Below are 6009 nucleotides of genomic sequence, written 5' to 3' on the forward strand. Positions count from 1 at the left end.
TGTAATCCCAGCACTTTGGGAGGCCAAAGTGGGTGGATCACCTGAGGTCAGGAGTTTGAGACCAGCCTGGCCAACATGGTGAAACCCTGTCTGTACTAAAAATACAAAAATTAGCCAGGGGTGGTGGTGGGCACCTGTAATCCCAGCTATTTGGGAGGCTGAGGCAGGAGAATTGCTTGAACCTGGGAGGTGGAGGTTGCAGTGAGCCAAGATCATGCCATTGCACTCCAACCTGGGTGACAAGAGCAAAACTCAATCTCAAAAAAAAAAAAAATCAGGATGCAAAGGATTATAACCTACCTATATGCCCCCTTTTTACGTAGAAAATTAACTTCCATCCAAGAGGTTAATAACTTGACAAAGTCACATAATTAGTGCTCAAGACAGAGCACTAAGTCATATAATTAGTGCTCAAGACAGAGCACTTGAGCAGTAAGACAGAGCTCAAGCCTATCTGACTCCAGGTTGGTTTTTCATGGCATCAGACTCAGGGATCAATAACCTCATCGGAAAAGGGGCTTTGGAATCCTGAGCAAGAAGAAATTCTTACTGCAGGCCTGCTCTGTGCCGGGTCCTGCACCAGGCTGCAGGAATATAGAGGAGAATAAGATGGCTGCTGTCACAGACCAAAATAAGACAATTTAAAATTGTAATAAATGTTCCAAAAGAAGCAATGCCACTAAGGGTCCTGGGCAAACTATTCTCCCTCAGGAATTCCCTTTCCAGTCAAGAGAGAAGAGAGCATCAGTAGACCTGAATTGCCTTGCCAGCGTACAAATAGCTCACTAGGTGTAGGGTAAACACACGTAATAGCAATAACTTAAGCATACCCTTAGAATGACCTTGTATGGCAGATGCACCTGAATGTGTGTTCCAAGCTAAGGAATCTGGGAGGGGCCAACCCGAAGACTGGTTCCTTGTCTGTGAGGAACACCTGAGCCCCCAGCCAGTGGTGTGGAATACAGACTGTATAAAGGATTGAGGCCCTGAGTTCTGGGTTAAATGAAGGCTACCAGATAGAGGTCATTAAGGGAAAGATGTTAAGTGAAAATGCTGTATAAACTGCATGCTGTTTGTAACCAGCTGAACCAGCTGCGGTTTTCCTGTCCAGCACACCACCACTGGAGTGTATGTAAGGCGGATATGTTGTCCAGCCTGCTGCCACTAGACTCTCCCCTACGCTCTGAATAAAACCCTATGTTAGGCCTGGCACGGTGGCTCATGCCTGTAATCCCAGCACTTTGGGAGGCCGAGGCAGGCAGATCACAATGTCAGGAGATCAAGACTATCCTGGCTAACACGGTGAAACCCTGTCTCTACTAAAAATACAAAAAATTAGCTGGGGGCCGGGCGCGGTGGCTCAAGCCTGTAATCCCAGCACTTTGGGAGGCCGAGACGGGCGGATCACGAAGTCAGGAGATCGAGACCATCCTGGCTAACACGGTGAAACTCCATCTCTACTAAAAATACAAAAAACTAGCTGGGTGAGGTGGCGGGTGCCTGTAGTCCCAGCAACTCGGGAGGCTGAGGCAGGAGAATGGCGTAAACCCGGGAGGCGGAGCTTGCAGTGAGCTGAGATCCGGCCACTGCACTCCAGCCTGGGTGACAGAGCAAGACTCTGTCTCCACAAAAAAAAAAACCTATGTTGGCTGGGCACAGTGGCTCATGACTGTAATCCCAACAGTTTGGGAAACAGAGGCTGGTGAATAGCTTGAGCTCAGGAGTTTGACACCAGCCTGGGAAACATGGTGAAACCCCATCTCGACAAAAAATACAAAAAGTAGTCAGGCATGATGGTGCATGCCCGTGGTCCCAGCTACTTAGCAGGCTGAGGTGGGAGGATCCCTTGAGCCCAACAGGAAGTTGAGGATACAATGAGCTGTGATCCCACCACTGCACTCCAGCCTGAGCGACAAAGTGAGACCCTGTCTCAAAAAACAAACAAGCCAGGAATGGTGGCTCACGCCTGTCATCCTAGCACTTTGGGAGGCCAAGGTGGGTGGATCACGAGGTCTGGAGTTCAAGACCAGCCTGGCCAACATGGTGAAACCCCGTCTCTACTAAAAAACTACAAAAATTAGCCAGGCGCAGTGTCAGGCGCCTGTAATCCCAGCTACTTGGGAGGCTGAGGCGGGAGAATCGTTTGAACCCAGGCAGCAGAGGTTGCAGTGAGCTGAGATCATGCCACTGCACTCCAGCCTGGGTGACAAAGTAAGACTCCGTCTCAACAAACAAACAAACAAACTCATGTCTCATTTGCTGTCCCTGGGTCTCTTCTCTGGTCTCTTGAACCTGATGCCTTCCCTATTGAGGTTAATAGGGATTCAGCGGGCGTACTTTGGCTGGGCACGGTGGCTCACGCCTGTAATCTCAGCACTTTGAGAGGCTAAGGTGGGTGGATCGCCTGAGGTCAGGAGTTCTAGACCGGCCTGACCAACATGGAGAAACCCTGTAATTTTGTAAAAATACAAAATTAGCTGGGCGTGATGGTGCATGCCTATAATCCCAGGTACTCAGGAGGCTGAGGCAGGAGAATTGCTTGAACCCAGGAGGCGGAGGTTGCAGTGAGCCAAGATCACATCATTGCACTCCAGCCTTGGCAACAAGAGTGAAACTCCGTCTCATAAAAAAAAAAGTAGGGATTCAGCACAACACTGGGTTAGGCCTCAGTTTCCTTATCTGTCAAATGAGGAATTCGTTCATTCATTCAACAAATATGTACTGAGCCTACTTTGCCTAGCCCCATACAGGGCTCTGCAACATGCAATAAAACAGAGGTGGGGTTGGGGCCCCTGCCCTGGAAGAGATCCGTCTGCCTACATCATAGCTATGAAACAGAGGCCTGTGCAAAAAGGACTGGTGAATTCCCCAATTTATGGGGAGGGTCATCAGGGAAGCCTCTACCAAAGAGATGTCATTTGAACTCGGCCTCAAAGGATTTTTATTTGTCAAGCAAAAAGGGCAGCTCTCCAGGCAGTAGGAACAATGTGTGCAAAGGCAGAGAGGATAAAAGACAGTGGCCTGCAGAACTAGCTGTAATTTGGCACAGCCAGACTAGAAGACAGTGGCAGGAGGCCAGTTTAGGAGGATATGTAGGGTTCAGACCTAAAGTCTCCAGCTGGAAAACATCATCCTGAGGCCAGTGGAATGCACTGGAAGCCTGTGAACACCTGTGCACTTATTTTTATTTTTATAATGAGACAGGCTCTTGCTATGTTGTCCAGGCTGGTCTCCAACTCCTGGGCTCAAATGATCCTCCTGCCTCAGCCTCCCAAAGTGCTAGGATTACAAGCGTGAGCCACCATGCCAGGTCAGCACCTGTGTATTTTAGAAGAGTGAATGTAAGGGGCCGGCTAGATCAGGAGAGGATGGAAGGAGTTTTCACTGCTCCGTGTAAGCCACTCAGATAGGCACCTGGCAAAGGGCACTGAAGGTGAATATACAGAAGAAAGGGGTGAGTGACCAGGCACGGTGGCTCATGCCTGTAATCCCAGTACTGTGGGAGGCTGAGATGGGCGGATCACAGAGCCCAGGAGTTCCAGACCAACCTGGCCAACATGGTGAAACCCTGTCTCTACTAAAAATACAAAAATTAGCCAGGCATGGTGGTGCAGGCACATAATCACAGCTATTTGGGAGGCCGAGGCTTAAGAATCACTTGAACCTGGGAGATGGAAGATGCAGTGACCCGAGATCACACCACTGCACTCCAGCCTGGGCAACAGAGCAAGACTATCTCAAAAAAAAAAAAGGGAGGGAAGAAGAGGAAAGTAGAAGAAGAAGAAGGAAGAAGGGGAAGACAGAGAGGAAGGAAGGAAGGAAGGGAAAGGAGGGGAGGGAGGGAGGGAAGAACAGAAAGAGAGAGAGAAAAAGAGAGAGAGAGAAAGACTGGGAGCAGTGGCTCACGCCTGTAATCCCAGGACTTTGGGAGGCCGAGGCAGGTGGATCACCTGTGGTCGGGAGTTCGAGACCAGCCTGACCAACATAGAGAAACCCATCTCTACTAAAAATACAAAATTAGCCAGGCGTGGTGGCACATGCCTGTAATCCCAGTTACTGGGGAGGGTAAGGCAGGAGAATCGCTTGAACCTGGGAGGCAGAGGTTGCAGTGAGCCAAGATCGCAGCATTGCACTCCAACCTGGGCAACAAGAGCAAAACTCTGTCTCAAAAAAAAGAAAGAAGGAAGGGAAGGGGAGAGGAGGGGAGGGGAAGGAGAGAAAGAAAAGGGAATGAATCAGATGTTGAGACTGGACAGACTCTGGAGACTATTTTTATGAGTCAGGTTGGGTGGGACAGGAAGAAGCGAGTATGGGAGTCAGGATGTCCATTTGGGATATTGGGCATGTGGTGTTATTTTAGAAGGAAGAGTGTGATTTCTATGTGTAGGGATGGCTTCATTTATGGGGCTAACTATATCCTTTCTCCTTCCAAGTACAGATGTAAGGCTACACACCAAAACATATGCAATTCACCAAGGTAAAAGTAAGGACATGGCCGGGCACGGTGGCTCACGCCTGTAATCCAAACACTTTGGGAGGCCAAGGCGTGTGGATCATGAGGTCAGGAGTTCGAGACCAGCCTGACCAACATGGTGAAACCTGGTCTCTACTAAAAATACAAAAATTAGCTGGGCGTGGTGGCTGTGTACCAGTAATCCCAGCTACTCTGGAGGCTGAGGCAGAGAATTGCTTGAACCGAGGAGGTGGAGGTTGCAGTGAGCTGAGATCTCACGGCTGTACTCCAGCCTGTTGGCCAGGCTGGTCTGGAACTCCTGACCTCAGGTGATCCTCCCGCCTTAGCCTCCCAAAGTGCTGGGATTAGAGGTGTGAGCCACCATGCACGGCCTAGTCTTTGGTTTAAGGGAATGTTGTGGCTGGTTTGATCTTCTATCCAGACCACTCAAACTTTCTCCATATCAGCAATAAGCCTGTTTCACTTTCTTATCACTCATGTACTCATTGGAGTGGCACTTTTAATTTCCTTCAAAAGTTTTTCCTTTGCATTCACAACTTGACTAACTGCTTAGTGCAAGAGGCCTAGCTTTCGGCCTATCTCAGTTTTTGACATGCCTTCCTCATTAAGCCTAATCATTTCCAGCTTTTGATTTAAAGCACGAGACATGTGACACTTCTTTCACTTGAACACTGAGAGGCCATTGTAGGGTTATTAACTGGCCTAAATCCAGCCCGTCTCGGCTGTTGGCATGCCTCCCTCACTATGCTTAATCATTGTTAGCTTTTGATTGAAACTGAGAGACAGGACTCTGCCTTTCACTTGAACACTTAGAGGCCATTGAGCAGTTATCAGCTGGCCTAATTTCAGTACTGTTGTGTCTCAGAGAATAGGGCTGCCCTCAAGAGGGAAAGAGACAGAGAAATGGTGAGTCAATGGAAGAGTCAGAACACACACATTTATCAATTAAATTCACCATCTCGGGCCAGGCGCAGTGGCTCACGCCTGTCATCTCAGCACTTTGGGAGGCTGGACAGATCCCTTGAGGCCAGGAGTTTGAGACCAGCCTGGACAACTTGGTAAAACCCTGTCTCTACTAAAAATAAAAATAAAAATAAAAATACAAAAATTAGCCGGGCATGGGGCAGGCACGCGTCTGTAGTCCCAGCTACTCGGGAGGCTGAGGCACGAGAATCACTTGAACCTGGTGGGCAGAGTTGCATTGAGCTTAGATCGTGCCACCACATTCCAGCCTGGGCAACAGAGTGAGACTCTGTCAAAAAAAAAAAATTTTTTTTCACCATCTTATATGGACACAGTTCACAGTGCCCCACAACAATTACAATAATGGCTGGGTGCGGTGGCTGACGCCTGTAATCCCAGCACTTTTGGGAGGCCGAGGCGGGTGGATCACGAGGTCAGGAGATCGAGACCATCCTGGCTAACACGGTGAAATCCCGTCTCTACTAAAAATACAAAAAATTAGCCAGGCGTGGCGGGCGCCTGTCCTCCCAGCTACTCAGGAGGCTGAGGCAGGAGAATGGCGTGAACCCGGG

Source organism: Piliocolobus tephrosceles, chromosome 19, assembly GCF_002776525.5.
Source record: "Piliocolobus tephrosceles isolate RC106 chromosome 19, ASM277652v3, whole genome shotgun sequence".
In the NCBI taxonomy this organism is placed as follows: Eukaryota; Metazoa; Chordata; class Mammalia; order Primates; family Cercopithecidae; genus Piliocolobus; species Piliocolobus tephrosceles.